Source organism: Magnolia sinica, chromosome 11 (genome assembly GCF_029962835.1).
Source record: "Magnolia sinica isolate HGM2019 chromosome 11, MsV1, whole genome shotgun sequence".
Taxonomy (NCBI): domain Eukaryota; kingdom Viridiplantae; phylum Streptophyta; class Magnoliopsida; order Magnoliales; family Magnoliaceae; genus Magnolia; species Magnolia sinica.
The window spans coordinates 76,074,303-76,088,101 of NC_080583.1; the positions used below are offsets into that span (position 1 = coordinate 76,074,303).

At 43.3% G+C, this 13,799-nt stretch overlaps 1 long non-coding RNA gene across 1 annotated transcript; it reads left to right on the plus strand.

The window, feature by feature from the left end:
- The first annotated feature begins 661 nt into the window (after positions 1-661).
- Positions 662-1,769, plus strand: LOC131218450 (uncharacterized). The gene is made up of 3 exons (XR_009157741.1): positions 662-1,018; positions 1,471-1,554; positions 1,720-1,769. It is a non-coding gene; the product is annotated as an uncharacterized LOC131218450 (long non-coding RNA).
- The last annotated feature ends 12,030 nt before the right edge of the window (positions 1,770-13,799 follow it).

Below are 13,799 nucleotides of genomic sequence, written 5' to 3' on the forward strand. Positions count from 1 at the left end.
TCGTATATCTTTCACCTATCTTACTCGATTGATGTGAATCTTTGCATAGGCACAATATCCCGGCTATCTCTAAAATGATTCTGAAGAATGTTTAGTATGAGAAATAATTGAAAAACTCTGCATTGATCTTTCAAAATAAAATAAAAAATATGCATTGCCTGGGTGACTATATGGTGTAATAACAAACGATCTTGGGATATGCTGTGGATTGTGCGTGAAAGGAGCCTCTAGAAGGAGCATTTTGTTTTAAGGTTGACCTTGACGGGTATTGCACTATTATCATCTTGTTGCTTACTGTGTGCATCTTTGTATATACAGACATGTGACATTCATCTGTGGTCGGGCTGGTGTGTGCACCATTGGTGCCATGGCTGCAAAGAACACTGGGGATCATGCACTGCTCAACCACTACCTATCCCAGTTCAAAGCGGTAATGCTTTGAAAAGTTGTTGGCTAGAAAGTTCGTAATGGTTGCCTTCTCGAGCCGAAAAATATATTTATGCAGTAGTAAACCATTGTTTCTTTGTTTGGAATTCTAAATGCTTATTGGTTACCCTTGTAACTCGTGTACTATCCATTTTTTGTTCCTCGTCAGATGTACTACCGAATGCATCATGGCCCTTCCATTTTTTCCATCAAATGCTGTCTCTTTTCGCCAATGGTAGGCCCTTAATGCAAATGGAAGATTTAAACCCAACAAATAAGATAGACATGAAGGATAATGATTTCTTCCAGTGAAATGTGGTTAGAGTTATAGCTAACAAATGTTACTCAGAAATGTCTATTGCAATGTTAATATACACTGGTCTTAGTTTGCATTTTCTACCCTTCCCAAAGCCACACCAATACCACTATCATACAAAAGTAATATCACTGTTTTTCAGGTCTCTGGACATTTCTAAACCTTACATTCCTGCCCTGTTTCCCATCGGTCAAAAACTTGAAATGGGTCTCTATCTCTTGCATGAAAGATCAAGATCAACGGTCTTGATCATCGAATTTGTGTACAGTAGCGGAGGTAAACTGACCACCAGGATTAGATGGCTCTTTGCTTCTTCTCTTCCTTGTTATGTTTCCAACAGGTTCGCAAAACTATATAAATTCAGAAAATCTACGAAGCTTCTATTAGAATTTTAGAAATTCTATGAATTCGGCTACATCAACATAGAGGTTGAATTCAACTACCCAATGAAGACAAAATTTTGTGAGTTCCGTCTTCATTAGGTAGGCCAATTTCAAGGGAAGCTGGAGGGAATGGAACCTGAAGTCATGGGTCCTCTACTGCTGCTGGAAAATACTCCGACATGCCAGTATTTGTGTTCTTGTAATTAAAAAATGTTAATAAAATCCTTGAAAACTTATGTTCCATTTATACCATATGGGGCAAAGATTGTGATTCAGTCCTTTTTGTTCTTGTTTTGTAGCTTAACAAGGAGTACCAACAAATTTTTTTTTTTTTTTCTGATATAGATGATAGATATGGACAACCTACAATAATTGGATCATTTGGTAAAACTGGAGTACCCAACTCAGATGCTTGGATATTTGTGTAAGGTATTTGCCACACAGACTTGGAATTCTAATTCAGTTGCGTTTTTTTTTTTTCTTTTGAAGACGCAGGGTGTCCCCACCTCTTTTTTGAAGTGAGACTAATTCAGTTGGGGTTTTGAACTGCATCTTCTTTATAGCTATTAACAAATAATAATCCTTGGGCATCAGCTTCAAGAATGATCGTCCAGAAGAATTGGATGCTAGGAAACAGTTCTATGTGGCAGCATCTGCACTGCACAGGTCATGCACCAAGCTAGCAAAGTCCCCTACTTATTGGGCCTTGATTCTCATGACCTATTACAGCTGGCAATGCAGAATTTTTGAGTTTGCCACTTGAGAGTCTTGTGTATGTTGCGAAATTGGATAAATCATGAGGAATGCTTGCAAGACCCAGTCATCAGAATCTGGAAGTTAGTCATGCACCAAGCTAGCAAAGTTTCTTTCTGCTTGTTTAGCTTCATTTATGTTTAGAAAATACTGATGTTTATTGAAAGTTGAAACAATTGATTGAGATTTTTAATATCATCCGTTGTTTCTTTGATGAATGGGCATCAGATGCAAAAAAAAAGTCGGATCCACAACGCATAATAAAGTACACAACATTGCAATGTTTCGGATGCGGGTCTATGCACTTCCACCTGTCTTGGCTTTGATACACATACTCATGGGCAGTATAGGTGCATGCTGGATGACTTGGATGGTTAGTCATATTTACTTGTGTTTGTGCTTGTTGCTTAATTCAATTTGTTTTGTTTTCCAAGTTAGTGACTTGGATGGTTGGTCATATAACTTTATGAATAGAAGTTATAAGTTGTTGAGTATCTTTGGTTTTATGATTTTACTTGTACATTCCTGTATTGATTACTTAAGTATGACGATAAATTGTTGAGAAATTTCTTGTAGTATATATGTTTGGGTTTAGAATCTTTAGATGGATGTGAATGTGAATATGATGAAATATATTATGCAACCGGTGTATATCAAGAAGAATATGATGAACTATATTGGAATAGGTGTAAAAAAAAAGAGACTTTTACCTATGAAACATCTTGATTTCAACCATTTGTAGGTAAAAGTCGCATCCACGTATTTTACCTACGAATACTTTCGTAGGTAAAAGTCTTATTATTTTTACCTAACATTTTTTTACTAAAAAAGATAGTCGTAGATAGTATTTTTACCTGCGCAACATTTAGTAGGTAAAAGTCCGTAAATAATAAATTTTTACCTACGAACATATATCGTAGGGAAAAGTCTCATACATATTATATTTTTACCTACGAACTATTTCGTAAGTAAGAGTGCCATACACGTTTTTTACCCACGAAAATAGTCGTAAGTAAAAAAAAATTATATTTTTACCTACGAAACATTTCGTAGGTACAAGTCTCATACACGTCTTTTACCTACGAAACCTTTGGTAGGTAAAAAGTAAACTTTTCGTGAAAAAAATCAAAACACCCTTTATCTACGAAATTTTTCTTCAATAAAGATGGCTTTTACCTATGAAATTATACTTCATTGGTAAAAGTAAACTTTTCAATTGTTTGTTTTTTAAAAAATATAAAACACCTTTACCTACGAAACGTTTCATTAGTAAAGATGGCTTTTACCTACAAAAATATATTTCGTAGGTAAAAGTAAATTTTTTACTTTTTTAATTTTTTCAAAAATTCAAAATACCCTTTACCTACGAACAGTTTCGTAGGTAAAGATGACTTTTACCTAAAAGTAAACTTTTCGATTTTTTAAGGGGAAAAGACCTTTCACCTACGAAAATTTTCATAGGTAAAGATGACTGTTACCTACGAAATATTATTTCGTCGGTAAAAGTTTACTTTTACCTACGAAAAAATATTTCGTCGGTAAAAGTCATCTTTACCTACGAAAATAATTTTCGTAGGTAAAAGTTTCGTCGGTAAAAACCATATTTCTTGTAGTGTGTGACAGGCGATTTCGAAGTTGTGAACTTAGGATCACCTGAACTCCCTAGAGAAGTGTGCATCGGTAGATCATTGCCTCCGGAATACAAGCAGAGGATGATGGAATTCTTGAAGCCGAGGTTGTCTGACTTTCCTTTCTCTTATGAAGACATGCCAGGGCTCGATGAAGATTTGGTGATACACCACTTGACAACAAAGCCAGAGATGAAGCCTGTCAAACAGAAGCTCCGGAGAATGAAGCCAGAATGGGCCTTAAAGGTTCGTGATGAAGTCTTCAAGCAATACAATGCGGGATTCCTGGTAGTCTCTAACTATCCGGAATGGCTCGCAAACATCGTACTAGTTTCAAAGAAGGTTGGCAAAGTCAGGATGTACATTGACTTTAGGGACCTTAACAAAATAAGTCATAAAGACGATTTCCCACTGCCTCACATTGATACACTAGTGGATAATACTACTGGACACAAGATCTTCTCCTTCATAGATGGTTTCTCCGGCTACAATCAGATCAAAATGGCCATCGAAGATCATGAGAAGACTTCTTTCATCACACCATGGGGAACTTTCTACTATTGGGTTATGCCCTTCGGGTTGAAGAATGCGGAGCTACATATCAGCGATCTATGACTGCCTTGTTCCACGACATGATAAACAAGGAAATGAAAGTCTATGTGGACAATATAATCATCAAATCTCGCACCATCGAAGGACATTTTGAAGACCTCAAAAAGCTCTTTGACATGCTGGAAAAGTTTAAGCTCTGCCTCAACCTGCAAAAGTGTGTTTTCGGCACAACCGGAAGTAAACTGTTAGGCTTCATCGTCAGCGAAGATGACATCCAAGTGGACGAGACCAAGACCAAAGCAATCATCGAGATGCCGCCGCCCATAACCGAAAAGAGATTCGGGGTTTCCTCAGGAAGATCCAGTACATCAGCCGATTCATCGCACAACTCATGCCTATCTGTGAGCCCATATTCAAGCTTCTAAGGAAGAATTCACCAAAGGAATGGAATGACAATTGTCAAACGGCCTTCGACAAGATCAAGAAGTACCTGCTAAATCCTCCAGTACTCATGCCACCTACTCCAGGTAGGCAACTACTGCTATACATCTCCGTCGCAGCAGAAGCAATCGGGTGTGTTCTCGGCCAGCACGATGATAGAGAAAGAAAGGAGCAAGCGATCTACTATCTAAGTCGACGGTTCATAAGCTACGAAGCCAAATACTCCAACTTAGAGAAAATGTGGCTCACCCTGGTTTGGACGACACAACGCGGCTACGACAATATATGATCGCTCACCCAATCCTTCTACTCGCTCGCATGGACCCACCGAAGTACTTGTTCGAGAAACCAACACTGACCTGCAGGATCGCAAAATGGCAACTACTGCTTTCTAAGTTCGACATCACCTATGTAACTCAAAAGGCAATCAAGGGGCAAGCATTGGTCGATCACTTAGTAGCACACTCTCTGCCTGATCACCAACCGCTGAAGACCTTCTTCCCTGACGAGGACATCCTCCTCATCGAAGAAGAAGAAGGAAGAAAGGCAGGAGAGTGGACACTCTTCTTAGACAGAGCTGCAAATTCAAGAGAGAGTGGGGTAGGAGCAACACTCTACTCTCCTGACGACGTCCCGATATCCATCTCCAGGCGATTGGCATTCCAATGTACCAATAATGTAGCTGAATATGAAGCGTGCATCGCCAGTTTAAGAGAAGCCATCATCCTCAACGTGAAGAAGTTACGAGTCTTCGAAGACTCACAACTTATCAATAATCGGACAAATGGTGACTGGAAGACCAAGGATGAAAAGTTGATCCCTTATCACATCTATCTGGAGAACCTGACCGAGGAATTCGAGAACATCACTTTTTCTTACATGCTCCGAGCAAAGAACCAATTTGCGGACGCTCTGGCTACCCTCGCTTCAATGCTGGAAATCCCAAAAGGAGTTGCTAAATGGGAGCTCACTGTCGAGCGCCAGGAGGAACCCGCGTTCTACCTACAGATAGAGGAAGCTGAAACCTCCTCGAATGCTTAGCTATGGTACACAAACATCAAGGAGTATCTCGAGCATCAGAAGTACCCGGAAGGGGCAACATCAACTGATCGCCGCACTATCTAACTGCTAGCAGCCCAGTTCACAATCACTGGGGGCATCCTCTACAAACGATCCTTCAATCAAGTCCTTCTCAGTTGCGTGGATGAAACAGAAGCTACCCAAATCATGTCAAAAATCCACGAAAGACTATGCGGCCCACACATGAACGGACATATGATGACAAAGAAAATCTTACGGCTCAGATAATATTGGCTAACGATGGAGACAGATTGCTGCAAACACGTTAAGAAATGCTTCAAGTGTCAAGAACATGTGAACCAAATCCATGCGCCCGCTTCCGAACCTTACAACCTGACAATACCATGGCCTTTCTCTATATGGGGACTTGACATCATCGGCAAAGTCAACCACAAAGGTTCAAATGGGCATGAGTATATCCTAGTGGCAGTAGATTACTTCACTAAATGGATAGAGGTAGCATCATACGCTACCATCGCAGCATCTCACGTGGTCAAGTTCATAAGGAACAATATCATTAGCCGGTACGAGATTCCTCATGCCATCATCACAGACAACGAGACTCCATTCGTCAATAAAAGGATGGACAAAATCCTCTACAAATTCAAGATTCAACGTCATCGGTCGAGCCCCTATTGTCCTTAAATGAACGGCAGGGTCGAGGTTGCAAACAAGACTATCATCCACATACTGGAGAAAATGGTCAAGACGTATCGCGACTGGTCAGAAATGCTTCCTTACACATTTTGGGCTTATTAGACGTCTGTACGATCTGCTACAAGCGCAACTCCACATGAACTCGCACACAGAATGGAAGCAGTACTGCCAGTTGAAATCGAAATTCCATCACTTTGGATATTATTGGAAAGCGAAGTTGAGGAAGGCTAGTGGCAACAAGCAAGATACAATCAACTGCATCTGACAGACAAAAAGCGCATGCGTGCGCTAAGCCACTCGCAATGCTACCAAAGAAGGATCGCCCGAGCTTACAATAAGAGGGTCTGAAAGAGGAGCTTCAAAGTCGGCGACATAGTTATGAAGCGCATCTTACCGCCGCACCTACCGGATCCCAGAGGAAAGTTCAAACCCTCGTGGGATGGACCGCTGATCATTCGAGAAATACTACCAGGAGGCGCTCTTCCGCTCACCAGTTTGAGAGGAGAAGATCTTCCCGAGCCCATCAATGCTGACAACATGAAAATCTATCACGGGTAACTATACCTAACCTTGTCAATGAGTACAATAGCAAAGCTGTATCCATCACCCCTCTCACAAAAACAAAGAAAGATCTCCACCAAAAAATAGCAAAAAGAGAAAAAGAAGAAACAACACCATAAACAAAGAAAGAGAGAGGAAAAGGGCAGAAAAACCTCAAAAAGAAGACTGAAAAGGAGAAGAAAATAACATCATCCCCAAATAATTCGACCAAAAACAGCTTACGATTGTGATCAAAGACAAGGACAGGAAGGAAACCAGTCGGCCGGCTATGAAGAAAGTCTCTCCGTCTCTTCCGGTACTCAAAAAAAAAGAGGCATGCCTAAGGAAAAAGGGTGACCTGAAAACTCGAAAGGGCAGCTCGAGTAAAAACAACAAACATGTAGCGAACTTGGTGAAAACCTGAAAAGGTGCCAAGGGTAAAAACAGCACAGCTGCCAAGGGGCAGGAAAGATAAAAACCTTTGACGTAGTGAAAATCTGAAAGGGCGTCACGGGCAAAAATGCCAGGAAAGCCAGTCATGGTGAAAACCTCAAAAGGCGCTACGGGCAAAAATGGCTAGAAAACAAAAAAAAAAAAGTCCAAGTACAGAAGAAGCCAAGGCAACGAGCAAAGTGAAGAAATACAAGGAAGAGATAAGTCCTAGATCAAAATTCTGTCAAACTCTACTCAAATCCAAGAGGCATGATCCTAATATGCGCTACTCTCAGGGAACAGAAATCCCTGATAAACAACTTAGAATACCGAATTCGACATGGGCTGAGTTCAATATTCTGATCCCAATCATCCAAAGCACAAATCCAAACATAAGCAAACATCAACAAATTTGGCACAAACGAAAATTTTCATTCCTTTCAAAAAAGTCTTTCTATACATCGCTTTCCTTTCTTTACAAAAAAAAAAAAAAAAAGCATTCATACATATATAGGAGAAGCAGCCAATAAAGTCGGGGATCCACAAAGTTAAAGTCAAAGCCCCAGAGGCCCATATTTCAAAGCCCCAGAGGCCCACAATTCAAAGCCCCAGAAGCCTACATTTCAAAGCCCACAAGGCCTATAAGTTCAAAGCCCCAAAGGCCTACATTTCAAAGCTCACAGGGCCCACATTTCAAAGCCCCAGAGGCCCACATTTCAAAACCCCAGAGGCCCACATTTCAAAGCCCACAAGGCCCAGCCTCAGAGGCCCACATTTCAAAACCCATAGGCCCACAAGTTCAAAGTCCACAAGGCCCACATGTCAAAAGCCCACCAAACCCAGTGTCCAAAGGCCCATAACTTAAGGCCTATGTTTTCAAGACCATTTCCTAGGCCCACATATCCAAAGCGAGGCCCACTTCGCAAGCCCGATTTCAAGGCCCATGGTCCTTGGTCCACGTGTCTAAATCATGCCCATGTTCCCCAATCGCCCCATTAATTCATTAGTGGAGGCCATCTGGCTATTCGATCTAGATCGTACAATAAAAGCTGGACGACGACGCCCTCCCGCGAGATCGGACTGATGTTTCAAAAAAAAATCACAAAATATCTTCAAATAAAAACCATTAGCCCCGCCAGCTCATCAATGGAGGCAACACGACTGTTTACTAAACTTGTACAATAACAATTGAACAATCACAGTCACTCGCGAGATCAGACGGATCTTACAAAAATCCAAAAAATATTTCAAATAATTAGCCCCATCAGTTCATCAGTGGAGGCAATCATTAATTTCTGTAAATAAAAACTGAACAACGACGCCCACCTGTGAGATCGAACAGATATTTTACAAAAATTCAATATTCAAATAAAATCTCCAATGAGTTTAGCTCCAAAGAGATTAGTTTTCAAATAAAATTTTTAAAACTACGCAGCGGCGCGTAGTACACTGAGGAATCTTCCATATTCTCCAGTTGCTGCCAGTGCGAACAGCTAAATAAGATTTGACCCCTCCTGGTCTCCCCGGGGGATGATCGAATCCGTACATGATACATGTACGATTGGCCCGATCTCTATATCTGGACAGTCGTAAAAATGATAGTAGAGATGAATGAATCTATATCTAGAAAGAATAATCAAACTCAAAGTGACAAACAATCCATTGTAACTAAAGTATCACAATCAGCAGACTGCACAACAAAGGATTACCTGCACATCCCTAGTCCTAGATATTTGAAAAATTTTGGTCGAGTCCAAGTCGACATAGTGAGTTCCCCGTAAGGCCGCAACGAACGTGCAGAGCAGCTAACCACTTTGACGTTCAAACAGAACGAATACTCCCAAGGTGATTACGTAGCAAAGGAAACGACAAATGAAATAGTACGGGAATCCTCGTAAAGCCGCAACGAACGCGCAGAGGCCCTACTTTCAGACTTACCCTCCAATGATATTAACAATCTGACGTAAAAGGGTTGTAATTGGTGACCCGTAATGCCGCAACAAACTTGCAGGGACAATCACAACGTTTTCCTCAACCCTCATGATATGTGCAAGTCGTCTCTTTTCCAGACAATCAACCGACAATGATACAATGGCAAGCTACTGATTCGAATCACTATCTTTTAGACCAGAAGGGTGGGGTGTCCACTCGCATTGGCACTCGATTACTCGCAACCTCGACCAAAGAGGGGCATCTGTAGACACTCCACCCAGGTTAATACCTCGAGAAGGCTTAGACAATCCGAACCATGATCATATCCAATCCTAGAGCCAAACCTTGATCCCAGCTTAAACCCTAATCCGCTCCCTAAAACCTTAATCCAAACCATTAAACCCTTGCATAACCCCAGCCAACACCCTAGATCCCAACCTGAGCCATCACTCGGACCTAAGGCCCACCTATTTGAACTCCAAAAACTCGAGAAAAGATCATCGGACGAGCCAGCACAACGAGCGAGGCCCAACGGCCCCGGCCCGGTTTCACGCCCCAAACCCGGAAATCGGATTCACAAGAATACCGATCACCGAATTCGGTACCGACAGCCTCCGTAATATCCCATTCTCGGCTCTCCGTGCCCATATACCAGGTTCCAATCCTGGGATCCTACAATGAAGATTTTCCAATTTACATTTTACTCGTAAGAAGCATAACCACAAGTATACCCAAATCACAAAGGCAATATCATCATCACATATCCACTAATATAAACATTTAAATTGTAACACCTCTGTTTTCGAGACCCGAGTATACCACTCGTTTCTTCAAAACTCGGGTGTTAACTGATAAACAAAAGAATAATCAAACCCAATCAAAGTAGATTAACGGAACCAAGCATAGTATAAATAAAACCTAAGCAGTAATAATATCCTGGGCCACTCAGCTAGGGTCCACATACAAAACCTCAAATTCCTAAATGAACTGAAATGATAATAAGCAAATAATCTACTGATTTAATCCAAAATAAGTAGCCGCCTCCTGATACGACTCCTCGTTGTAAGGCTCCTCCTTGATTTCAGTCATTTTCGGGTCCACCACAAGTCCATCTGTACCTATATCCTCTGTATGGTTGAACATTGATGAATGAGTGGTCAGCTTAGTGTGATCTCTCCACAAGATTACACACTGCCGCCCTAAATAAGGAATAACATAAAACATCCAAACAACCAAAACAGAGTAAATGCAGTCTTATTTGTATGGATGCGTGAATGCAATCATTGTCCTGGGTAAAACATCCAGACGGACATAGGGGTCGTCACCCATGCAATCGTCGACCCAGGTAAAACACTCAGACTGTTTATGCCTCTGCTAAAACATCCAAACAGGCAAATATGTACGATAACAACAGATGATTGTTGGTGCCTCAGGTAAAACATCCAGACAGGCGAATTTGTATGTTATGTATGGCAGCAATAGATGCTAATCTGTGCTTATGCATGCATGATTATCCAACTCGTTATTAGTCCAATTGCAACCAGCCAATTTAAATAAGCTCACGATCACTACGGGGAGCACATGGCCCAGCGTAAGCCGACGGCTTGGGCATAGTATCTCATGACTACCATCCCTGACCCATGAGACTACCATCTTGGGGTGTGAGTAGGACCCACAAATAGGTGGTCAATCAATAAACCTCCATGTCAGGGGCCTACTTATGTCACAACTAGGCTAGTTACACCCCAAACACGGACTCCCCTTCTACCAGATTTCCTATAGAGATGTTTTAACAATATGTGTGTCATACCGTCATATTAGTAACATAGATCTTATCATAAATGGGGAAATGAAGAACAATGCATATATTTTCATCAGTACATATTAACTGCATTTGCATGAGTTGAATAATAGCAAGCATGAGAATCATTTTATTTAGATAGATATGTCAAGTGAAAGCAGTTCATTCCTACACACAATTTATCCTTAATTCAACTATCCATTAAACTTTACAAAATTACTATTTCTGGTCTAGTTAGGGATGAAAAGCTCAAGGGGAAAAAATTATCACCAGACAAGGCGTAAAATGCTCCTAGAGGCAAGTTTCCTTGAGAAGATGGTGTATTTACACCACTCACGTAACTCCCTGTACAAATTTATTTACATCAGTCAATGAGCCACGAGTTTAGATATATAAGGATTGGAAGGCCCTGAACCAAGCTTTGTTTGGGCTTTCACCAAGAGAATCAGGCCCATCCCTGCTTGCTTCAACAAGGGGCCGGGATTGAGCCAAGGTTTTGACCCATTCAACAGGTAGCGGTGAGGCCCACCAGCTATTTCACGTGGTGCAGCCCACTGAGCTACAAGCTCAGGTGCAGCCCATCAGTGCATATACACGTATATATATACATTATATTGTGTATACACTTAGTGTAGTTTAAGGGTTCAAACGTCCAGCACTGGAAGTTCACTGAGGGATGGCTACGAACTTCACAGCTCGGTGGAACCTATCGAACAGTTGGTGTGTGGCCAAAAGCCTTGTGGTGCGGTCCATCTGATGGATGGCATAGATGAAGTACACACAGCGCGCGGGACCCACAGAATGGCTGATGTCAGCCAGTTGGTGGACTCGCCGAGCTTTGCGCGTGAGTAAAACAACTTATTAGTTGGAGTGGGCTATTCCAGCCAAACTGCCTCCTACCGTCAACTCCTTGGACAGTGAGAGTATACTGCATCCATCATGGTACACTCCACTCGTGTACAACGTGTAGGGTGGGCCCCCACCCAGTTGGCAAAACGGTGGACAGTGTGGATCTGCAGCGAGGTGGCCCACGTGGCAGACTTTGGACGGTCCAGATTCCACGCACGAGCTAGGTGGGTTTTGAAATCACGTGGGTCCCATGTACGGTCATCACGTATACGTGATTTGTATATGTGTATACATATCAACATGGGTCCCACATGGGGCCCACCACGCACCTGTAGTGCAGGTTCCTTATAATAGCACATGCATAGGAGTCCAGGGACTCAACTGTCCATGTGGGATGGCCCAAGCATGCAGCCCAGCTGGGATTTGAGTGAAGCCCACCTGCAATTTGCAGGGCCATGACTGGTGCAGCCCACCTGCACTCACGTGAAGGCAGCCCCTCTGCTGCATGCAGTTGAACTGCGTCCAGAGCCTGTTGCAGTGGTTTGATTCGGGACCCATTCACGGCCTAACTGAGGCTACTGTGGAGCCCGCATCATACGTGGTATGGCCCACCAGCTTCGTGTGGCATGTGGCCCGACAGACCCGACCTCAGACCAGCTGAGAGCAGCGTCCGTGCGGCATGCCCGATCGAGGCCAGTGCATCTGCTCGTTATCAGCACAGCGGCAGCAACAATGACTCAAGCTTCTGCTCGTGCTAGCCCTGCCTGGGGTCCGATCATGGCCCACCACAGGTCCTTTGCATGGCCCTGCATGTGGACGCTTTCTTCCGTTCATACGTGCCCACTCAAAGCCTAACTCCAGCCTCATTTTCACCCCGTTTTCAGACTGAGATGGAACCCGGACAAAGACCTGTCTGAGCTGCGGAATCCTATTCGAACTAGGGTCCCATGTAGCACAACTCCCTCTCCAATCACGGGTCCACCTCACTCCACCTCTGGCTCCCAACACGACACCGAATCTAGCCCGATCTCAGCTCAAAATAGAGCTGCCGTATGGCTTGATGGACAGTCCGATTCCAACTCCAAATGGAGCTTCTGTTCTATCCAGTTTATGGCCCGACACACGGACATTGTTTGGGCCGGATCCTGGCTCGAAACGGGTGCTGTAGTTGGGTGGGTTCTCAGTCCGGGACAGAGCCATGGATCGGCTCAGTTTTCGGTTTCAAACAGGGACCCGACTATGGCTTACTCAGTCCGTCCCACGCAGCCATCCAATGGCTTGTTTTCTGAGCTGGTTCGAAGCTCTACAGAGAGCTCAACACAACTTCAAATGAGGCCTGAAATGGGGTCTGAAACGGCCATTACTTGGCTCGTTCCATCGTCACTGTGGCCGGACCGAACCCAGCCATTGCTTGGTTTGGTTTCGGTCTAGGCGAACATCACCTTCACCTAACTAATACTACAAGGAAAACGAAAATAACAAGGGAAAGACATTTTACCTGGGATGGCAGCTGCCTGTCCCACCTACACTGAAAACAGGGGGTCGGTTACCCTGCCTCTCTCTTTCCTTCCCTCTCTTTCTTTTCTCTCTTGGCGCGAATTCCTAGGGCTACAGTGCCCATTATATAGAGGGAGGGAGAGACGAGGGACGGCTGAGATGGCTCCTACGGCGGATGGTTGGGATTCGTCCTTCCCAAAGGGGAAGGTCGGCTCTCTCTCTCTCTCTCCTCTCCTCATAGGCCCTGTTGGGCCGTTTTTGGCAAAAGACAAAACGCTCTTCGAGCGGTTGAATGGATAGGATCGTTTGGTCCTTGTGATCTTGTCCCACCCAGGTGGCCGCAGATGGGCCCACCTTCTCAAATCTCAGCCGCACAAGAGATCCTGAATGGCCTGAGATGATCTTCCTCGTCCCTATGCACTGGCTAGAAAAACTATACTATTTTGGCCGGACCGGGCCCGTGGACAAGATGGACGGTGTGGATGGTTCGGAAAGTGGACGTGGTGGGCCAC